The sequence below is a fragment of the Aphelocoma coerulescens genome, chromosome 1 (assembly GCF_041296385.1).
Source record: "Aphelocoma coerulescens isolate FSJ_1873_10779 chromosome 1, UR_Acoe_1.0, whole genome shotgun sequence".
NCBI lineage: Eukaryota > Metazoa > Chordata > Aves > Passeriformes > Corvidae > Aphelocoma > Aphelocoma coerulescens.
The window spans coordinates 112,137,101-112,161,505 of record NC_091013.1 but is presented as its reverse complement, the minus strand read 5'-3'; the positions used below and the strand labels follow the sequence as shown (position 1 = coordinate 112,161,505).

Genomic DNA, 24,405 nt, shown 5'->3' with positions numbered 1-24,405 from the left:
CATTTATCTTAATTTTACCTGTCTAGAAATTTAACCAAGTAAAGATGAAATAGTTTCTGGTTTTCATAATCTCATTTATTTTTTTACTTGTTACAGCAGAGAAATATATCCTGTGATTAAGATTTTCAGAAAAAATTCATTCTTGTAGTTAGGCACCTGCACAAGTTCTGCAAACATTGAGCTCCTGCTAGATTCCATCCACGTTGGAGACATGGCTAACATTATTTTCATTTTCTTTTAAATTCACTCAGTTTCAGTACAGAACAACAAAACTATGAAAAATTAATAGGTGATACATAGGAGAAGCAAGTATGATAGACCTGTCTGGAATATAGAATGTAGCCCCCAACCATCTGTCTTTTTCTTACACCTGATTTTTAATACAGCTGTTAAAGGAAAGATATGGGATAAATTATCATCAGATAAGTAGAGATTGCAGAAGCTGGCCTTGTGATTAAGTAAAATCAAAATCAGAACCTTATTTAGAAGGTTCTTAAAGACAATATATATTTCACAAAAGTAAATTAAAAAAAAAAACAAAACAACCCTTCCTTTTACTCATTTTGTGGATTTTTTTGTTTGTTAGTTGTTTGAGATTAGGGTTTTGTTTGGTTGGTTTTGTTGTTTTTTTTTTAATCATCGGTGTCCACATCCTGATTTAAGTTTCTTCAGTGTGAATCCTCATGAGATGTTGACTTAAACTGTAATACTCTAGACTTTGTTATTGCTATTCTATCTCACTAAAATCTGTGGAATCACTCCAGATGGGAACAGCTGCAATCAAATTCTTGTTGCTTATAATTTAGCTTAACCAGAGAACAAAGCTTCAGTTTTTTATGAGAAAGTCTTTAAAGTGTAATAAATATTGATATTAGATATGAAGAAAAATTTTATTTGATTTTTGTTTTTGAATTCTATTCCTTTCTCATTTAATATTAAATTCTACTGTCCAATATATAGTTCTATGGGGAAAAAAAATATGATTTTGTTTTGCTCTTTTTATCTGTTATCTACTTTAGATGTAATGAATCTATTTAACAAAAGCATTTTTGAGATATGTCTTGATTTTGATTTTGGCTTAATAGTTGGAGAATTAGGATCTTCAGACAGTCTTTGAAATTATCATACATTTGATAATATTAGTTGCATTTTTTAGTTTGCAGTATTAGAGATTAGCATACATTAACATTAGCATATATTAACATTACTCTTCCTTAGATATTAACTTTTAATGTATGAGAAGCAGTTCTTTATATTATTAAAGAAATAAACAACTTAGATAAAAACTATCTCAAATTGTAGTACAAACTAGAATGGAATAATTGATGAGACTCAATAAATTTTTGGGTTTTGCATAATGTTTCCTTATTCTAGGTTTAACACTACAAGGTAAAATGCCTTCACTGGTTAAAGCTAAAAATAAACAAATTAATAAAGCAAACTATTTATGTGAAAGAGAAGATTATTAATAAATTCCTGTAAGAAATTAATCTTTCAGCCCTCACTGAGATACATGAGTTTATTAAAGTAAGAAATATTTTAGGTCAGCACCATTAGGAATCAGCTGTTTCTGAAGGAAGAAAAGTTAATGAGTCCTGAAGGCCGAAATTAATTTGTTTGTAATAAAGAAAGAACAGTTTAGTGGTCAAATTTCTTGACTGGGAAAGAAGCTTGAACTTGATCTTGGCAGGAGTGGGAATTTGTAAGGGATTACAGTGTGTTTGCAGTTTAAGGTTATTAATTCACTTAATGTGACCAAAGCTGGTGTCTCACAGAGTTTCTTGACAGCTCTGAGAGCAGAAAGAGGAGAAATCTTGTGACTGTGGCTGTAGAGATGCCTGCAGCAGTACCAGGAGTGTGTCCAGAGACACTGCTGTGCCCTTTGCAATAAAATCTCCTCCTTGTTCAGGGAAGATGAAGTCTCCAGAGACCTTCCTGAAGTATTTTAAATTTTTCTCCTCTAACTGATTAATGCGAACTAAAATCTTTCAAGATTCAAACCTGATTAGGTTTGCATATTTGGGGAGAGAGTGGTGGAGCTACCTCAAGGTGCATCTCTGAATTAAGATGGATTATGCTTCTAGGTGTCACTTGAGCTTTCTGATGAAATGCTAATACAAGCACATTTGTCAGATGATAGTCTCAAAAATTTAGTCATAAACGATTTTTTGAAGACTCCATATCTAGCAGGCAGTCAGACCCATTGCATATCAGGTTAACCTGTTGAGAAATACAAAATTATCTTGAAAGCTATAAAGAAAACCCCAAGAGATGTCATTGTACCAGAACAAATTGAAGAAATCTAAAACAAACACTTCAGTTTTCAGTCAACAAACCTGTAAAAAGAGTTTGTGTCAACGTAATTTTCTGAAATGAGACTATAATAGATTGTTTTGGTAAGGCAGGTGACAAAAATGCAAACATTCCAGTGAGTCCAAAGTCTAATCTAGTAGGCCGTGACTCTGTAAATCAAGCAGCAAAAAAAATTGTCAATTAATATTTTTGAATGCATACCCCCCTAATATTTATCTTCTTATTCTGCCTTGAAATATAGAGACTTTTATGAGCACTTTATGTAAAAAATAACAGAAAATACTTCATCTGACACACAAAAAAAGTGAAACAATTACCTTCTAAAACGATACACTGAGTTTCAAGATTTGCCTTTTTCAGTCTACCAACTCCAACTTTTCACATCATAGACAACAGTACTGTCAATGGAAAGTTAATTTGAAATCTGTCTTTTCAAGCTAATTTTAAAGCAACCTTTAATTTATTAAATATAAATATTTATTAATACTTAATTTATTAAATATAAATATTTATTAATAATTTATATGTAATCTATTGTGATTCTTCAAAATTCAAATATCCTGGGCTTGCAGGTTCTTCATTCTTCATTAATCTCTCAATTTCAATAAGACATCTGAGTAAATAACATGTTATTTCCATTTTATTTATACATATTCTGTGAATCCATAATTTGTTACTATTCAGGTCTATGAAATGCTGTAGATATAATAGCATCCACTATCCATTTTCTAGTTCATTTACTTAGGCACACACACACTTCCATATCATTTAGGAGGAAACCCAAACATGCTTTTTATCATTTGTGGCTAAGCATCAGTAGTCCAAATTATTGTTTCACTCATACTTACTGTTGCCATTATTATGTTTCTCTAGTCACCTCCCTTGACTTGCAAACTTCTCTCACAGTAATAGATATTTCAGATAGTTTTATTACATGCCACCTCTGTTTGCATCATCTACACAACACGTTCTTCGTGCAGGAAGTGGAAGCTACTTTTATCATTCAAAATCATGAATGCAGCTACGGGCCAGAATCATCAGAGACTGTACAGACTGCAGAAAATATTGCCTTTTTATGGTAGTCAGTTGCCTGTAACTCACAGAAGATTTACTGCAATAAAAGAGAAAGCTCTTCAGGATAACCTTTAAAGTGTTGTTTCCACAAAGGATGACTTGAATTCTTACTAAGAATGTCTAAGTGCTCCAGCAGTGGAAAAAAAAACAAGGGAGGTTTTGAATCATGGGCCTTTATGCCCATGACACATTACCTTCCAGATATCACCATTCACACTTCAATCTGTCAAATAGCACCATGGGGAATACAGGCTAATGCAGCCATCTCCTGCTAAGGACATAATATCAACGATTTTATCCTGCCATGCACCCAAAAGAGAAATATGGTTACAGATAACCTCTGGACACTTAGCACAGAGGTGCATTATGAAAGGCGAGTGCTGAAACACCATGTGAGACTTCTATTGAATATATTCTTTCCTGCTAAAATAGCTTGAAGCTGGATGGATTTGTTACCAAAATGGAGTTAAATGGGAGTTAAAACAATGTACAGACTAGGTCGTCTTGTTTGAACTGCAGGAATGCCTGAATCTACAATATAAGTGTGAGGTCTGCAGTTAAATCTTGATAGTATTGAACATTACCACCAGGAATCGTCAGCCCCTATTGTAGGAAAAGCAGTTTTGCAATTGAATGTAAGTTTCAAGAGTGACTATCAGGGATCTCTAGAGCTGCTTTTGTTGGGTTAACGTCCACTGAATTTTAATCTGGAGAGAGAAACTCAGCTAAATTACTTCGGCAGAAGGTAATGGGGACACCAGGTCAGACTTTCTGTTCTGCTCCGGATGGTTTTTAATAGTTAAACAAACTGTATTTGAAATGAAGTCCTTTAATCTGCTAATAGAGGGGTTTTTTTTGGAGGGGTGCTTGGTTTTTGGGTGGAGTTTGGCGTTGAACTATGAATGACTGTGGGGAATCACAAAAAGTGGAAAGGATTTTAGGTGAGAAACAGAAGCAGGCCTCAGGAAATAAAGCAAGTGATTTAGAATTCGGCTTTGCCTGGGAAAATTAGAAGAAGATACAGTTATAAGCAGCAAGGACATTAAAAGACAATGGTTAGTTCTTAGGCTTGGCCTAGATGGATATTGAAGTTGCAAAAAGTATATTTAGTTAGAGAGATAAGTTTAAGCTTAATAATGGGATGTTGTATGTTACTATATAAGGCATAACAAGCGATTGTTGTGTACAATGGCGGTACATGCGCTATTATAGATAGGTTGAGACAGATGTCTGTAACTTTTAGAAGCAGGATATTGGCCAAAAAGCTTTTAAGAATGCTTTGCAACCAGGAAATCAGGGGATGTCTCTGTGACAGTGTGAGCTCTGTACCAACTTTGTCTCAACTCTGGATGTGAGACTGATAACCTAATAAAAGCTTCTGGAACGCTTGTCCGGGCCCCCCGTCCCGCTTGTTGGAGGTCGCTGGCAAATGACTCCATTCATAGCTGAACAAAATTTTGTCTTTAAATATTGGGTTTTCAGCAGTTGAGAATCCATGTTGTGCTGCTCTGTGGATGGCCAATAATGGGATAGAGCAATTCTTAGTTGGTCTAAGAAAATCAGGCCCGTGAAGTTCAGCATATCTGTGTTTCCATGTGCCATTATAACTCCTCCTTCTCCATCCCATCAGTAACATTTTAACCTTTTGTTCAGTTCCAGCAGAACAGGCAAAGCATAGTTTTATTCAAGGTTTTTGAAACTAAGTTTCTGGGCAGGAAAATGCACACTATCAGTGTTGAAATGTGAAAAATAATAGCAGATTGTTATTGCAGTATGAGACACACTTCCCTAGGGAAGAAAGCATTTCTCAAATGCACCAAGAGCTTTGTAAGCTCTTCCTCTAGGTTTGCTCATCAAAACTAATACTCATGAGACCTTAAAACAATGGAAGCAGACTTCCTTAGCTGTGATATTTGACAACTGCTTCTTTGCCTCTAGACTTCCAGTGGGAATCAGGTCAATTGAGTAGTGACAAGCTAATTATGGTGTGAAATCTTCATGATTTCAGTTCAATTCCCCCATGGAGGCTTTTACATCATGAGGAACCCAGCACTGCAGCAGAGCACATTGCAAACTAGAGACTTCCACTGTGAAGAACTTCCTTCTTGAAAAAAGAGATTAAAAACTTTGGCAAAAATGCTGCACTTCAAAACCTCACCCACTTCAGCTGGTAGATGCATAACTTCTCTGATGTTCTGCAGGTAATAATTTGCCTTGAAGGCTTGCAGTTCATAGAGAGCTGGCTTGTCCTCTTCCCAAAAGGGAGGGACTGCTTTCGTAAGTTTCCAGCAGGATGACAGAGCAATATATGAAAACAGCCTATACTCTTTGCTCTGTAGATTAGAGAACTTCCTTATATCTTCCTTCACTTTATAAATAGAAATTTTTGGAAGAATTTCATTGAATTTCAATCAGAGTGTAATTTTATTTTAGCCCCCCTGCCCCCCAATCCCTATTTAGGGGTTTGGGGTTGTTTCAAGAACTAGATAGATTTCAGATAATGCACTTCAAGAGAGGAATTTTGTGAGTGAGTTGTGAGACCCCTTGACTAGAGAGACCCCATTGTGAATACCTGACAAACAACTGACTGCAGACAACTGAATAACCACTTTACCAGGGCAATATGAAGAAAATTAAGCTGACTTTTAGCTAGTGACAAATCATATATTTCTGATTCAAGTCTCATGCAACAGAATGGACTCTATTTCTTTGAAGCTATTTCCTTGAATGTATCTTTAAAGGGTATATTATTAGACTGTCCTAATGCAAAATGATCAGCTGAAACTAATCTCCTTAATGAGGTTCATTTGTTCTTTGCAAAGCAATAAATAGTTTTCTCAAGAAAAAACTTAACTAATAGTTGAGCCACAGCCTTATAATTAATTTTTTTCTCTGGTGGTAGCAAGCATAGAAACAAACAGTAAATTTTTCATTTGTTCATCTCTTCAGAGCAACTGTTTAGCACAGATATGCTTGATTAATGGATTTAATTTGTTCCCTTCTCCTCTAGTCAGTTTTCATATTACACTGGTTATCAGAGGATGGGATAATAATGTGGCTACTCTCATTGTACTGTATTCCATCAGTGTCAGGGCTGCCTTCTAGCTCCAGGTCTGCATCTTTAACCTTTGCAGTCCTCCCAAATCTTTCATCAATCTGTGTTACAGTCACCTTGGGAAGGAAAAGCAGAAGCACTCAGTCAGCACTTACAAGTAGTAAAGTGTGTCATTATTTCTTACAAAATGCTGGCAGCAGTGCACCTTTCATTTCCCACAGAAATATGATTTGTGAGATGAACAACCCTATGGTTAAGAGAGGAAAATGTAAATTAATCATCTGCTTACTACTTGTATGTTTTATTTATATTTATGTGTGTGTGTAGATATTAGTTTTCTCTGGTTTTATATTTCGAGTAAATGTATAAATTATGTGGAGTTTTTAACCTCATGGGGTTTATATATATATACACACTATATTTTGCTGATTTTAAATCTGATTACTACTATTACTTATATTTTGTATGCCTGGTTCAAGCAACATCATAAAAAATAAGACAGACTTCAAAAACTTCCATTTCCCAATGTTAGTTCCCTCCCAGCAGAGCAAATATAATCAGAGAGACTTGCTGAGGTTATTCCAGGTTTCAGGCTAGAAAAGGGCTGCATAATTACAAGGTGCCATGTTCCTTCAGTTTCTATTATACTCAGAAGGAATTTAACCAAATTTAGAGGGAAATATATCACTTCTGTAAATGGTATATTACATGTTTATGTAATAAATCAAGTTTAAAAGATCATTAAGAACTACTGAAATAAAAACCTGTGTTGGAGTGCCACTGTGGGCATGCATCATATACATTCTTCGAGGATGATGGCACGCAACTGGGAAAAATAATTGTGGTGAATTTGTAATTTACATTCAGATTTAGTGATTCAGCACACTATACAAATGAGTTATGTATTTTCTGAGATGTCAGATGCATTTTAGTACTGGACAGCAGTACAGATACTTACATGCTTTCTGATTTCAGTAGTGTAGAAATGCTGTAAGAGACAGCCTGGGCCAAAGAACTTTTACAATTTTAGTAGACAAGAACAATTACACAGTGAAAGAAAATGAGATGAGGATGAGTTGCCCCAAGCCCCAGAGCAAGCAGGTGTCATAGCCAAGTGTGAGCCTGAGATCTGGATCCTGCTCAGATGCAGCTGCCTATGTTGTTTCTATTTAAGGGCCTTCTGCCCATGTTATGTCTGACATATTTAGTTTAGGAGGACTGGGAAATACCATGATGCTCACTAGACATTTTAATACTAGTCATATCAGGAGGAAAACCACCTGTTATGCAGAGTTTACCTTAGAAGAACAATATACCCTAAAGCCTTCATTTGTTAATGACAAAAATGGCCTGACAAATTGTGAAATATTGGTGCAGGATTTTCTCATTCATCAGCATAGCACCATTCATTTTTTCTATTTCAAAATGTGAGCATCAATTGATGTATTTATGAATTTAACTTTTCTTTTACCTGAACCTCTAGAAAGTGAAATTGTGAAATCAAAGTTAAAAACCCCACAATTCATTTTAAATACTTTCTTACTTTGGTAATTTCATTATGATAAAGACATCTAAAGCCAAATGTAAATGAAAAAATTAAAAATACAAAAAAAATAGGTGGTTGTCTATTTAACAATGAGATCTTTTAGGAGTATTTTTGAAACTAATATTGACCAGAGTGATAGTTTTGAAAATTGTCATTCTGGTCCTCAGTTTGTTGTGGTTTTTTCTAATTTAGTAGATTTTCTTGTGTTTTTTCCTTAAAGATTTTCCCCCCTCACTCAGTTAAAGACAGTTTGGTTTGCCAAGGCAAGTTCAGGATGGTCACACACGAATATTTGGTTCTCCTGATTTTGAAAATATCTGAACTGAATTAGTTTTGGTCTTATTTAATCAGGAATTTTTCTTGTCTCAGTGAGCATACTTGAAACTCCAAAGGAAAGAAATAGTCATATTTTATATGTGTATTATTTTGCTCAGTATAATGTACATGCAAAATTTCTATGTGGAGTCTATTTAAAATTTCTGTGCAATTAATTTTTACTTTAGAAAAAACATAGTATACAATTAAGTAAGGCAAGCATTTTTTTCTATGATGTAAATTCCTATTTGTGTAAGTTTTCAGGAAAAAACAAATCTGGAAAAAACATTTTAATAGTTTTATCTTTAAATTATAGAAATATTGCATCTAAAAGCCTTTTAAATGAAGGTTTTTAACTACCTGGATTAATTGACTTTTATTACCTTTTATCACTTGCTTTCAAGGTTAGCTTTACAACTAATGAGGTTGACATAAGGGAATTGAAACAAAACTGTGAAAATCCGCACAAAATAGCCAAAAGCTGATAGCTTTTGTAAAAAGAAATTAATAGACCTTTCAAACAGACAATGTAGTTTTAAAGATCCCATCCTCTGTCTGTTGATAATAGCTGCTCTATGTTACAGAACAGAAAAAAGAAGCAATCAAACAGAGAAAGGCAAAAAAATCCCCCCAGACTTCTAATTATGTGGGGCTGGTAACGCTGCCTCACTAACGGTTTGTAAAATAGGAGCCCTTTGTTCATTCCTCAAATTTCCTGAGTTGATCTCTGCCTCAGGCTGAAGTCTTCCAAGATTACTTGAGCCAAAAGAGCTCAGGGCTTTCTAAGAGCAAGGCACGATTTCCTTCTACAGAGTCAGACACAGGAATCAAAGTGGGTTAGGGAGAGACTGAAACAAGGACATCTTTTATATGTTTCCAGTTAACTCACCTGAGTCTTTCTACAAATGTACCATAGCTCTTTGTAGTTTTTAAATATTCAATGAGTCGTAGGTGTTTTTTTTAATTCCAACAGAATTTCAACACTTTGGAGGCCAAACTACAGGCGTGCTAATGAATTCAGTGAGTATTTGAAAGTAAATTTTTACCTGCTTCCTATTTTGATAGAAAAAAGAACAACCTACATCCTGAAAAGTCTGATGTGGACATAGAAAATCACTGAACTTTTTCTCAGCATGTGATCTGAAAAGGCATTGAAAAAGCCACTGTTATGTGGGACGGAGCCCTGCTCTGCTGGGTATGGCTGAACACCTTCCTGACCATGGCAAGCAGTGAATGAATTCTTTATTCTACTTTGTTTGCATGTTAAACTGGTTTTCTGTCAGTCCATGAACTTTCTCACTTTTGCCCTCCCAATTCTTTCCCCACCTCACTGTGGGATAAGTGGCTGTGTGATGTTTAGCTGCCTACCAAGGTTAAAGCACAAAAAAATGAGGAAAAAAAATCATGTTTAGTCCTATACAGTAATTGGGGGATACAATAAAAGTACTTTTACAAGTAAATGCCTTTGGCTCCTGTAGGTAAAAATGGAGAATAATACAGCAATTAAACTGTAATTCACCTCTTTTTCTATCTGTACAGCAAATAAGGTTGCTTTTAGTTCTGCAAGTTCCAAGCTAAGGAATGCTTTATAAGATTATCTCAGCGATGTTTTGTTCTCGTGTAATGCTGTGTGTACATGTGCCCCCTGGCACATAACAAAGTATCTATTCCAACTCTGTCATTAACATGAGAGCTAACAAGCCTGGAGATGACTTAGTGAAAGGTCAGGTGCTTCATTAAACCCACTTTTCAGCCACTGGAGATTTTCCAGTGATGGTGAGCTATGACAAAACCAGCCAAATTTACATTATACTCTGCACAATTAACTGCAGGAAAGTACAGGCAATTTAGGGGAATAACTGAGGAACTGGCCAAGAGGAATTATACACATCTGTACTAAACCAAAGTGCCTCAATGATCTGGCAATTAAAATATTGTTTTCTGTATAGAAGGGACCATTATGTCAAGCAGTTTGAGCGTGTAGTCCTTAGTCAAAAAAAAAGGACATGAGTTTTTTCTCAGGGGAGACAATGGAAATCAGAAAACCTCCTGCCATAATCAGTAACATATTTCCAATCACTCAGGAGCAGTTCTCACTTGGGAAGACTGTGAACGGTGCATTTTGATGCCATCTATGCCTGCTGTGTGTCCCATATAACCAGTAATCCTAATGGGGAAACAAATTCTGCATGTCTTCTATTTTCTACTTAAATACTCTGATCTGGCACTTTGACAGAGGAGGTCACAATCCTGAAGGCAATAATTCCCTTTTAAAGTCCTGATGCAAAATCCAAGAACAAAAAAGAATGAGGTAGATGCTGTTAATTTGAGGAAGGCAGCATAGAACTAAGTTTTGGTGGAGGACCAGTTGCTATACTTGTATTTGAAAGAGGCAAGGTAATTTCCTGGATGCTTCTCTCACAATTTTCCCCTGTTTTTAAAAAAAACCATTAACCATTTTCCTGCCACAAGAAGAGCTGTGCATTTTACTTGAAGGGAAGAAGTACAATTTTTCTAATTAGGTAAATTTTTTTACTATAACCTACTTGTAGTACAGCAAATATGCATAACAAGCAAACCCAGAATGAAGACCAGGAAGCAAACAAAAATAAATGAAATATATATATAGTTTGATACAGTTAACTTGGGAAATTAGTGTATTCATGTGGTGTAATAATCTATTTTTTAATAATTTCATTTTCTGAAACCTGGTGCAAACTAAACCAACCTCAAAACTTCCTGATTTTTTTTACAATACCTGAGAATAGCAACCCCCTACCAAATAAGCAAGATTAGTCTAATGAATACTGTTGTAAGACTTAAATTCAGTTTTGTTCTGTACAAGAATTTTCCTTTGAAAAAAATTCAGTTAGAAATCAGTTAGCATTTCTTTACTTCTCCCAATACCAAGAACACAACTTACTGACTTAAATATTACATGACAACAATGGAGATTGAGAGGTTCTAAACTATGATACTGATGGTGGAATATTCATTATGAAAAATAGAAATATTTAGTTTGGGGTGTTTTTAAGAAAATATCTTTATTCTATGAATAGCTGATACTGCAAGATATAACAAAAATACCTCAGTTTATTTTGGTTGGTTGGTGTTTATTGCATAGATGTACATCATGGAATTTTAGAAAGTTGATTGATCTCTATCATTTGCTATTTCTGCTGTGGTTTTGCTGCTGTTAAACCCTTGCACAACTGACATATACCAGAAATAGAAATACAACTTGACAGCTGGCTTGTTGAGAATACATTGCATAAATGAGGTTTGGCTTCTTGTTGTCTTCTAAATGGAGCTTCTGGTAATGGTAGATTTCTGTAAAATCCTAAATCATGTTTCCTGGATTGGATGTGAACAGAACATATCCCTGACACCAGCAGAATACTTGCAGTGGCTGGTATCCCCTTAAACTAGAATTGTTGGAAAGGAGATAATTTGAACACTTTTTTTCTCCATTTTGTTCCAAAGTTTCTGATTACACCATTTAAAGAACACAGATTTAGGTATTTCAGGAGGCACTGATAAACAAGAGAGTGAACTAAAAGTCTCAAAAAAATTGAAAGTACTTAAGATTCTTAAACACAGTAAAACTCAGGTCCCTGCCCTTCTTTATTACATCCTATTTAGTGTACAAATGCAGGTATGCTATCACAGTCTGTGCTCTCATCTCATATTTCTGTGAAATTGCATCTGGTAAACTTTCTCTATAATGCTTTTTGTAGTATTTGTGTTTAAACAAGACAAGTTAATCTGGTGCCATTTGAACTAAGGTTTTCACACTGTATTTTTGTGGATAACAAAGGACTTGAGGACCCGCAAGACCTGAGGTCGTTTTTTTTTTTGCTGTGCATTTACATGTCAATGCCTTTCTGATAAAAGCTGTGAAGAAAAACATATTCCAGACAGACTTTTGTTTGGGTTGTTCTACTTCTAACAGAGAAGATAACAGTTAATGTACAGCTTTACACTGAGGTAGGGGAGATCTTGTCAAGGATTGCAAAGAAAACATGACTGTGCTCACAACATATCTCCCAGCAAATGCAGTTCTTCTTATGAATGGGGACAGTGACATAAAGTGTGATATGAGGCAGATTAGCTGTGTCTCAGTGTCTTCTGCCAGCACATTATGTTCATGTCATGTTCTTGAATTTCATTTTGCAGATAAGCCCTATGAGTAATTGTAGCATGAAACTTAAAATCATAATCTACTTTTGATGTATGGAAACAGAGGAAATTAGATTAAGAGAATCTTTCAAATGACATTGCATGTTATTTAGCTCTTGAGCACATGGTTTTTACAAACACAGTTTTTCTCCACTGCTTCTCTTTAAATGTTTTCAGTCGCCAGCAGACCACAGTCAAAGGCAAGAGGAATGAACTGGTCACAAACAAGCTCTTGAGTGAATGGGTTTCCCCTTAATGCAGCAAGTCCTAATAGTCTTGCAAGCCTGTGTAACATTTGTGTATAACACATAATGTTATACATTATCCTAATAGTCTGAGTTCCATTAATATTCCACCTTAAGCACCAGTAATTACTATTCAAATGATATTTAGCCTAAAAGCAGCATCTGAGTATATTCCACCACCCCACCTTTCTCCCACACATCTCTGTCAAATGTCAGAAGTGATTAGAAGATGGATCATATGATTCTCTAGTTGTTCCTTAAAAAACTTTTCAAAACTCTTGTGAAATACAATAAGCAGAGCATTCCATTTGAATGTAGTGCAGTTCATCTTTCTGCTAAAGGTATAATTTCCAGGTTTAACAAAAGAAACTCAGTTTGCACTGGGATGTCATAAACCAGGGTGAGGTCGTTCTGCACTCCTGAGAAAATTTTAAGACATCTCCAATCAACCTATGTGCAAGGAAATCTGCTGAAAAATACTGATCTCAGGCATTAGTAAAAATCATCTGCTCATCAACCTGGATGCTCTGAAGGACTAGAAGTCATGTGAAACTGGGGGAATAAGAATTTCTTGAAAAAATTGTTAATTGTTTTGTGTGTTTTTGATAGGGGATTTTTTGTTGTTTGGTTTGTTCTTTTAGCAAATCTCAGTTTTAAATACTAAGATTAGCCAGAGGTTTGATTTTGGAAGTTCCCTTCCTCACTTCACACTAAACATAGTCTATCTAGATGACATATCTTCCTGCTGTATCTTATAAGTGATTCTTCTATGGATTCATATTTGTTCAGAGCTATGAAAGATAACTATCTCACTTTACAGCTGAAGTTAGTAGTTTTCTCAGTAACAGGAACATAAAAAACCCATAAGGGTCATGTTGGGAAATTGCTCACTTAATGATGTTAAGCACTGAAATTTCACATCATTATAAAGAATTGTTAGGGCAGAGTTGTTTTGCAAGCAGCTACTTTCCTCTCTGATGTACTTGCTTTGCTTTGGGAATTAAAATTATCTTTGCATGTAACTCGTGGAAAGATGAATCACTGCATAGATCCCCTCTTGTAGACAGCAAATGAATATTGCAGAGGCATTTTATTCCATTATTGCTACTCTGTGCCGTGTCTACCATTTCACAAATACCATTAAACTGAAGATCAGTCATAATATGTGTAAGATTTAGCATAAAGAGGAGTTAACATGTGTATTTTCTGTGCTCAAGCAGCAGACTGGCCCCTCTGGGATGTGTATTTACAAACAAATCCACTTTGCTGGCAGTTATCATTGCAACCAGTTAGCCCTGCATTCACTTCTTGGCTGCTGTAAAATTGTTTCTCAGGAAAATGATTTTAGTGAGATGGACTTGCCGTAGCTACCTGGTTTCTAATGGTCTTTAGTGGCTGATGCTGGGTTTTATTTGTTGCAGGGAAAGACTTGGATACCCACAATTCCTACAGACTTCAGCAGAAGAGAGAGACAGTGAGAACACACTTTAATTACCCTGGCACTGATGTTTGGGCAATGCTCGGATAAATAACACTTAAGTCATCAGGTAAACCTGAAACAAGATGAACTTTTGTTTTGTAGGCCTCTGAAAGTGCCCTTCTAGGACTTTTTGGGCTAAATGCATACTATCCTGTGGGCTTAGTCTCAGGACTTTACACCTGTAAATTCTGAGGGTTCTTTCCCTGGGACTGCTGCAGTGACTCAGTTTGAGCTGCTCAGGGATTTTGCATACAGTCACTTTGAAGAATGTATTTTCTGCAAGTCAACTTTCAAGGGACAGTAATGGACAGAATTTCCTTTGTTTGAACCCAAAGATACACATATAATTAAACTTATCAGTAATGACCCTGTATATCTTAAAACTTTTAAGTATCCTTTAGGTTTTCTGTTGCAAAACACCTTTCCTGGCCTGTTTTGTTTCCCAGGTCCTCCCACTCTGTCCTCTCTAAGTCTTGAACATCCTAGTAAAAGATCTGTGCACCTCATGCCAGTGAGGGGAACTTGCAGCTTGTCAGAAAAAGGGACAAAATACAAAACAGTGATACAGAAAAATAATAGTTCCTCTCACTTATATATGACATTTTTTCCTTTGCATCCATCTTATAGTGCAAAACTAGTACTCCCCCAGCTCCAGATTCTGCTCAGCATGACATCATTTGATCCTTTGATTAAAAATGTTCATTTGTAACTGCATGTTTTGTAAATCTCATGTAAATTATTCTTGAATGAATGGTATGAACACTTTTCATTATATATTTACTTGAAGATAGTGAAAAATGCTTGAGAAATTTTCCATAAGGACTTGTAATATTTTAGGCTTAATATCTAGCTGATTAAAAGCTGTGTGAAGAACACAGTGTAAATCTCTGATATAAAGGTAATTTTGATAAAACTTTTATTGGTTTTGAAGATCTTCTTTCATAAATAGGACAGATCCCAAGAGTTAGTATGCTCTACAGTAGCAGTAGAGAGCAAGAGGTAGGAAATCCTTTGCATTCCTTTGTGCAAGTTCCATTATTTTGTGTTTGTTCCATGCTTGTTCTGTGGTTGTGAACTTTAAAAAAAAAAAAACAAACCAAGCCCTGAGCATCTGTCTAGTCAAAAGACACAATAAAAGTTTGGTTTTATTTTTTTTCACTTTTTTTTTCCAAAGGAAATTTCAATATGAAAAGGTAAAAATCATGATTTAGTGTAATTTTGCTGGTCAAAATGAGAAAAAAAGATGTGAAGCCTGAATCAGAATCTGGCCTGCCCAAATCATATTCCTGCCTCCTAGCCACATAGTATCTTTTCGTGTTTGTGATGTAGCTCTCTTATTAAATAGCACTTTCTCCAGCATTGAGTCTTATATTATTGCTGACCACAATTTTCCTTCCAGATCTTTCTGTGCTGAATGAAGACAGTCTGCAGCCTGTCCACCATGGCTTATCATTTTTTTCCTTCTAGATGTTAGTATCTTTATCCCCTAACAACCTTATTGAAACCCTTTCAGACCAAGGCCAAGCAAAATGCTTTAAGGTTTGTAAATATAATGTATTTAAACTTAACTTCAATAATTTTGATGGAAATTATTTTGGAAGCATCAGTACAAGTGACTTGAGTAGTTGCTTAGGAGTGGTTGGTAGCTTTGAGTGAGAAGATGATAATTCTTGGCCATGATCAGGGACAATGACTTCAGTTGCAAATTTCTTGCTCTGCCCTGGAAATCATGCAAGTGATTTATATGGATGGTGCTGTACCCCCTCAGGATGAGTGTCTCACTGGCCTGTTGCCCTTCATGTTTGTCATTTCTAAAGTGCCTGATTTTTTTAAAAGCTCTACATTTGATTACATTGAAATGAACCCCCACATTTAAAGACTACTGGGTAGCGGGTGCAGAAAAATAATTTTAAATTGCTGTTCTCCTACCACTAAGCAGAATACTTAAGAAAGAAGAAATCCAGTAACATTTGTTTAATTTCCCAGCTGAAAGACAAACACTAGTAAATCACTGTCACTTGCATATTTACCCTCCTACAGTATCAGGAGGGTCTTATAATGTGATTTTTCAAGCTGGGTCACTATTCCACAAACGTTTTTTTTCCCCTGCTTTAACAATATATTTCTCCAATAAACATTGTCGTAAATTTTAATTAAAACAAATTACATGGACCACTGGCTAACAGATCTCGAATCTTTAGTAAATGACCTAACTTTATTATTGTTTGTAGGGACTTAGGAGACAATGAAAATACCTCATTACAAGTGGAAACCTCCCAGAAATAGAGGGTTTGGGTTCAGCACGTGCATGGTGCAAATAACAGCTATAAAACTGGAAGGAAGTCTTTTAGAAATATATTTTAAAGCCCAAATAAACCAATTAAAGTGTTATTTCTCTTATTAAACACTACATTAAAAAGAGCAAAGGAAAAAGCTCCCCTAGCTGTAAGTGTTATCAGACAGCACATCTATATGAAGATTAACTCAGTGAAAAGAATTCATAAATTTCTGACAGAAAATAAATTATTATGTAAAGAGAAAAGCAAGGAACTGTAGCCTTAAAACCAAATATTTTTACTCAAAGATCTATATCCCTTACACTTGTTCTCTACAGATGTGTCCATCCTTCAGGATCACTCTGTATTGTAAATCCAGTAAGTGGCCTAAAGCCACAATATTGAACGTTTTTTTGTGATCATGATAACAATTTGCCAATTAAACACTGGTTTAAATAACACTGTAAACTTATTGTTAAAGTAAAAAAAAACAAAACAAAACAAAACAAAAACCTACTTGTTTTCTTTTTTTGCAGAGAGGGAAAGGATTAAAGGACCACTGCTCATTTTAGGTAATAATCTCACCTAACCTCACAGTTGTTGTTGTGGGATCCATAATTTTTTCTCTTTTTACTCTTTTAAGGGCTGATGCATTGCCCATGAAAGTCGATGGAAGGTTATCAAGACTTACAGGAACAATTTACCACAGCTAAACATCTGCTTTGTCTTCAGAGATATGTAAGCAATCAGTCATGTTTGAGTTTCATAATATGTTACATACTATTACGTGTAAGTCAATAAGAATTATGTGAGTATAGATTTTTTTATTTTTAAAATGATGTATTTTGTTAAATGTTGATGTAATAATTTGACCTGCAATTTGTTGGGTCATATGAAGAGAGGATCATTTGTGTTATTTTGGAACTATTGCAAGAAAAGAACTATGTAAAGTATTATTTTATGATGAAACATAGGAGGAATGTAATATATGCTCTTAAGGTCTCTATAAAAATGACTACAATTATTACTAAAAAGTTTTAATCTTTTTTCAGTATTTTCTCACTAAGAATTGTTTCCTTCACACCCCTTAAATAAGTAAGAGTTTGTTGATAAGAAAATTTTTAAAAATCTGCATTGTGAATCCTGAGTAACACAGTGATTTCATTATTTCACAGCACCTGAAGTACTTTAAGAATGAGACGTTTGCAGTTTCATATTTGCAGTGTAAGTCACTGAGAAGAAAGAACAGGTAAGACCATTTATAAATCAAATCATAGTTAAAGAATGAATCTTTTTGATTCTAACTTTTTAGAGGTAAAGGTGGCACCACAAACAGAAGCAGACTTTAGCCTGCTATTGTAACTTTTTATCAGAAATTGTGTATAATGGTGCTTCAGGAAATGTTCATTCTGTGGTTAACAAAATGGGGCAGATTTCCTTCTAATATTCCAGTCCATCTGGTAGAAAAGTTGCTGCCTCCTATTAATCTTAATGGCATTTTCAGAATAAGTTATTTGATAACAGAGCAAGCCTGTCATAACTCTTTTTCTGGTGGCCTCTTCTGCCAAAATGCGACCTGAAGCATAAGGCTGGAAGATGAGTAATTTCTTAATATTAAATTGTTGAAATATACTGTCTATTTGGTGTTTGTGTCATGGTTAGGCTCGAAAAATACTGTATGTGATTTTGTTTTTTCTCTTAATAAATGTAGTTGGGGCTGTATACAAATGCATTTACAAGGCCTGAGTTATATACAACTTTCTGTAAAGAAGAAACAAGTGTGTATCATTGTATTTTTCCATCATCTCTTTAAAGAGGGACACAATTTTTTTTTCATTTTCTAGGTCAGTCAAAATGGGAGAAAAGAACTGAAGTAAACAATCTAGCAGGTGATGTAGTAATCTGCCATTTTAGTTGTATACATGTTGGTGCTACATAAATTGGATCTAAAAAATAAAAGAAAAGACCAATCAAACAAAAATTCCTCATTAAACTAAAATTCTTGTGTCTCTTTAGGGGAGAAACTGGCAACAATTAATGTGACAACTGCAGTCTCTCAAGTTATTCTATTCCTGATTTTCCCAATTATAGCATCTAGGAGAAGTGGCATTCTATAATTAAATTAAATGCAAGTTAAGCTTGTGTATGAAAGAATTGCCTATTTTAACATAAGTCAAAAAATTTTAAGCCCAATTGCTCATAGATTAAGTATATGCAAGGCACTGGTTCTTCCCTTTCTCACCTGATTTGCTGTTAAGAAAATCAATGCAAAGAACCACTTTTTTTCTATAGGTGCTATAGTTTTTTTCAAGCTACATTTAGAAAGATATTTTCCTGTCGGAAACTGAACTCCTTCCTTAGACACAACAAAAATTCTTTTTTGGCCTCTTGGCATTGTATCTCCAACCCTTTCAGTTATATTGTCCTACATAAGCATTTTCGTAGAGAAATGTAAAATTTTCCTCACTCTTTTTCAGCAGATGTTAACCTCTGCAGTCTGGGAATATTTTTTGTTCATCTATGTCACCTTTGAACTGACAGGTTCAAAGTCCTTTTAAACTTTCAATTGCAGAAAAATTTTGCAAAGCAGAGAAAAGGAGTATATAACTTCACTTTGAACCAGTGTTATATAGGAGTTATTTAATTGAGGTATTGAGGTAGAATGCCATATCCAGTTTGAAACTTGGCTGTGAATTTGGATAGACAGACTGCAAGTATGAAGTTTAGAGACACAAGGACTCTCTAGACTGAGAACCTCATAAAAAAATAAGGGATTTATTTGTCTCAACTTTGAGATCTCTGATGAGTATTAAAAGAAATTGACTACTGGAAGACAGACAACTACAATCAGGTCCCATTATGGCTTTTCATACAGAGTATGGAAAATTAAGGCATCCAGACTGGATAAATACATGGGAAGTTTTGTGTCCGTGTCTTTGCTCTGAAGAAAATCCAAATGGCATCAATAGGTGAGTTGGCAGACTTCAGACCCTTTGAAAAGAAATATAGGCATGAAGAAGTCATACAGGGACTTCAAAAGAAAGACACACATTTGAAAATGGAAATCTATGAACAATTCAATAATTTCACAAATTATGTAATCTTAGGTACTTCTGCAGCTCCTTCAAAAGATGTTGTCCTCATATTGCCCCCCAAACCTGCCTAGAAAAAAGCTCAATGCTGGAACAGGGATGTCTATGGATTCAGTGCATGCTCTCTATTATTATGAGTTTTTCTCTTTCATGTACCAGCACATTCCAGTTTCTTTGGTTTGAAGATGTCTTAGAGGGATTCCTCTTGTGACAGCTGGAATAGTTTGGTGTTTCAGCTGATAGCTGCTATCTGGATAGAAGCTTGAAGTTACAAAAGTATCATAATACATGAGTTAGATAAGTGTTCTGATCACCTATAATTTCCATATATGTTATCTAATCAGAACAAATCTAAACAGAACATCCTTTCATTCTGAATAAACATTGCTAGTTTAGAGAAGGGTGACCAGTCTTGTAAGTCTATATTTAGGGAATGAATTTGTACCAAAACACAGCTGGTTATTGAAATTTGCTTAAGTAGAAAGTCTCAAAGCTGATGTTTGTTAGCATGGCTTAGTTGTTTAAGGGGTTTTGTGTGTCCTTCTTTTCAGACATATTGCCTAAGTATTTGCATTTTAGCTTTGAAAATTGTACGAAAAAATATTGTTTAAAGATAATAGCAATAAAATGGACAGTTTTCAAACCACGGAACAAAGGAAATGCAGATGAAAATTACTGTAATGTGTGAGGAGAGAAACTCTAGTTTATGGAAATACAGTTGAATGATGTTTACCCAACCCACTGAAATAGACAAAAAAAGAAGTCGCAGCATATAAAGCCTATCATTATAATTCACTTAAAGACTGTGTCATCAGTTTGCTAGTATAGAAATCCTACAATTTGGGTTTGTGCAGTTACATGTGTAACTGCAGCTTTCCCCCTGCTGTGCAAAGTGCTGATGCAGGCTCTCTCCCCTCTTCCACAAAAAAACAAGATGTTATAGGAGACAGAGCTGTCTTTTGTGGTTAATTTATATACCCCCTGTTTTTTGGAATCTTTCCTTATAAAGGAATATTGTGTAAATATTTCTATAATTTTCAAGGGTAACAATAACAAAATTAAGCCAAAGTAGGTGGATGATTTGGCTTTAACCAGGCAAGCCTAAATTCAGCAAATACCAATGATCTACTTGAATATACCATATTGATACAGACTTTACATTTTTGTGAGTGTTACATAGCAGTATAAAAGCTCTGTGCATGTTTATTATTTGTGAATATACAATAAATTAAGTTTAGAGGGGGATTTCTACATGTGAATACACATATTTATTTTATTAATGGCTATGTTGTGATGTATAGTAGACATCTATCTTCTATTTTTACAAAAAGTGCACTTTCAGCTTCTAAATCTTAAATTAAACTGCCACAGACTAATAAAAAAAGAAATAAAGTCTACTGAAATAAATTGCCTCTGAAATAGATTTAAACTTTGCAAGAATTATCAGCCTCTTACATCTAGCAGGGAAGGCAAAATATGAAGGAACTATTAAATTCACATCTCAGCGATTAAAAAACTCTATTTCTGTATCTGTGGTACATGAGATTGCAGCACTCTGAGATGTCTGTAAAACCAAGGAATCTGTAATGATAACTAAGGGAATTAGTGAACAGATTAAGGGCTAGATTGCTTACCAGAGGGGCTAAAGAGTTCACAGTTACTCACACATACATATTCCCCCAAGTTGTCCTGTCAGTGAATGCTCCTCATTGGAACTAAGGGCAGCAGAAGCTGTTCTTCAAGATATATAACAGATAAACTAGGCATATTCCACGTGTAGCTATGTTTGAAAGTCCATAACAAGGGAGGAAGGGAAGGGAGGAAATGAAGAAAATTTAGTTGGCTGATAATCTCTAAGTAGGCTGAGTAAACCTCAAAGTGGAAACCAAGGAAAAATAATGACCAAAAAAAAGAAAGCTAAACAAACCAATATTGTGCTTACCAATATTATGCAAGTAACAGGTTTATTTAGAAAATAGACATTACAGAAGAAAAATAGAAACATAATTTTTGGGGATAATCTACCAAAGAAAAGAATGGCCTTTTACAGGACGATTACCAAATAACTGCAGGACTAGAAAACAAACACATAGGGTCCTAATGAGACATACACAGAAAAGGAAGCATCAAGAAAAGGCAATATTAAATTAAGAGACTCCTGGAAGCAGAGTAACTTGCAATAAATTCACACTGAATATCATATTCTCAACAAAATCTAGGCTAGTGTGCCTCTCCATCTCTTCCTATGTTGCTGATAATTTGAGCTCAGGCAGCAGTATCCCAGCCCAACTAATAATTAAGGAGGAAGAGAAGCAGTAGAGAAACATTAGATACTCTTTAATCAAACATTAATGGTATATAATAGACACTTATCTCCAATTTGGAGTCACAGATTTGAGGTGTGGGCTGTTCAATGGATAAGGAATTGGCTGGATGGATGCAGCCACTGAGTTGTGGTCTGTGTCTCTGTGTCCAGTTAGAGGCTGGACAGCCCCTCAGGGCTCTGTCTTAGGATCTTATAGCAGCTTTCCAGTACCTAAAGGGGGCTTATAAAAAAAGGAGAGTGACTTTTTAGATGGGCACGTCATATTAGGACAAGGGAGAATGGTTTTAAACTAAACCAGGAGATATTTAGATTAGATATTAGGAAGAAATTCTTTCCTGTGTGGGTGGTGGAGACCTTTCCAACCCAAGACATTTTATGATTATTGCAGTATGCATGAGTTTTGTTTGCCTGTAATTTCTCAGAATAACAGCAACCTGAGCTACAAATTAAATCTAAAAAAAAAAAAAAAAAAAAAAAAAAATTGTAGCGGAACTCTCCTAACTCAGAGGATTTTGTTTTCCCTGTTTAGCCTGAAATGTGCTATGGTGAAATGAACTAGCAAAAATGAGGCTTAGAAACAGAGCCTTGCTGCCATAACCAAGTTTTTTACAGGTGAAAGAATTATAAAGCAGTCATCTGCTTTGCAGTTGTGATTATTATTACTGAGAACAAAACCCACAGCTCTCCTTTTGATCCTAGTCACTGTTATCTATTACATGTTCCTTTCTTATAAAGACAACAGAATAAAAATTCAAACCTCTTTTGAAATTCACACAGTGGAAAGGCAGCAGCATTCCTATTTTTAGTCACAGTTAACAAGGAGAATACAAAATCCTCCAGTAAATTCTGCATGGCAAATAGCATTTGCAAGTGCACTTCCTATCTTTCCTTTATTATCTTTGCTGGAAGTGCAAATGTTGCAAATAGAGAGTGACTAAAATTAATTCAACAGTGTTAAATGATATAAGTATATAAGCCTTTATGAATATTATAGGAATAGTTATGTAATAATGTCTGTTGTTTTAATAATATCAGTATAATCAATATTTAGAAATAATTTCTAATAGTGTAAATATATAAACCAATATTTTTTATCTTTCGGAGTGTGAAACTTCATTAATTTACTTTCATGCCTCCTCTTTTTACATCATTGTTTTTATGAATGAGGAACTTTGGTTGGAAAAGAGGCAATTAGTAAAGGCTGCCCCCTGAGGTCCAGTGCAGGAGAACATGGCCATTTACTCAAACATCTGAGTGAGGAATACTCAGACACAACACTCTGAGGCTATTCCCATTTCAGAAAGTCTAATCATGATCTGAAGTGTTTGTGTGTTGGATTTAATGATCATTAAACTCCAATGACTTCTCCTTGTTAGCTAATCATGTAGGTTATGTCTACACTAAAAATATTCACAGCTGTGTGCCCAGGTTGCATTGCCATCAAGGTGCAAATACTGTTTTTCTCACAAATGGAAAGGTCTAAAAGGTGAAGGCCTAATACAAGTGGACTTTGGAGTTCCTCTCAGATTCAAAGGAGATGAGCTTTGTGAGGGCTTCAGTTAGTCTTCTTATAAAAATAAAAAACCTGTCTCAATTTGCTGTGGGAGCAGAAAATTATAAAAAAAAGTTAATCTCACTTGTGGGCTTTTTCCAGCATGAGCAGTTAAAGCAGGTAATTCAGCCTGCTTAAAAATTCATTTACATATAATTACCTTGAGCAACTCTGTTCTCAGTGGTACAAGGTTGTTATCTGGCATATGTGAAATGAAATTCAAATCCCTGATCTGTCTAACTTATCATATACCAAAGACTGTGCTCTAAATTTAAACACTTTCAACAGAATCATTGCATAATTGAGTTTGTAGGTGGCCACTGGGGGTCCCTTTGTCAATCCCCCTCCAAAGAACACGGCCAATTTCAGACTTAGATCCAACACTCAAGTTAGAGAGAGTGGTCCAAGCCCTGTCCAGTTGAGTTGTGAAAATCTCCAAGAGTGGAGAACACACAGATTCTCTAGCCAGCCTGTTCCACTGCTCTGCTGGAGCCCATAAGGAGAAATGTCTTTTTATATAGCATCAGTGCATAGTTGTGCCTGTTGCCTCTTCTCTGTGCACCCCTGAGAAAAGCCTGGCTCTATCTTCTCCATGACAGTGTCAGAGACTGAAAATAGTTCATGCCTCAAACATTGATATAAAGTTTTTCTCCTTATAAGGACGCTACAACCAAAGAAGCTTCCCTGAAGAGTGGGACTTTGAACTGAAAGTCACACTGTTGATTTGATAAAGGGAAATGCATTGTTCAGTCATCTCAGGCTGAGGGAAAGGTGTGCATCCACAAAAGGCCAAAGACACTAGCTGCACTGAGAATCATCCCCAGCTGAGTTTGGGGTGAGGGGAGAGCACAGCTCACAGAAGCCAGGTTTACACAGACCACCCCCAACCAAGGGGGAGGACGAGGTTTCGGGTGCGTGGTGCAACCTCTGGTGAGAGGCAGTGAATGCCCAT

General features: G+C 35.4%; 1 long non-coding RNA gene across 5 annotated transcripts in view; it reads left to right on the top strand.

The window, feature by feature from the left end:
- Positions 1-24,405, top strand: part of LOC138119918 (uncharacterized) — a 38,280-nt gene that overhangs the window by 1,345 nt on the left and 12,530 nt on the right. For 3 of the 5 annotated variants that reach the window (XR_011155673.1, XR_011155672.1, XR_011155669.1), the window contains exons 2-6: positions 14,149-14,274; positions 17,127-17,221; positions 17,659-17,732; positions 18,328-18,372; positions 19,359-19,452. This is a non-coding gene — a long non-coding RNA (uncharacterized lncRNA). Of the gene's footprint in view, positions 1-14,148; positions 14,275-15,606; positions 15,747-17,126; positions 17,222-17,658; positions 17,733-18,327; positions 18,373-19,358; positions 19,453-24,405 lie in introns of all 5 variants that reach the window. The other 2 variants (XR_011155671.1, XR_011155670.1) reach the window with 2 other exon arrangements.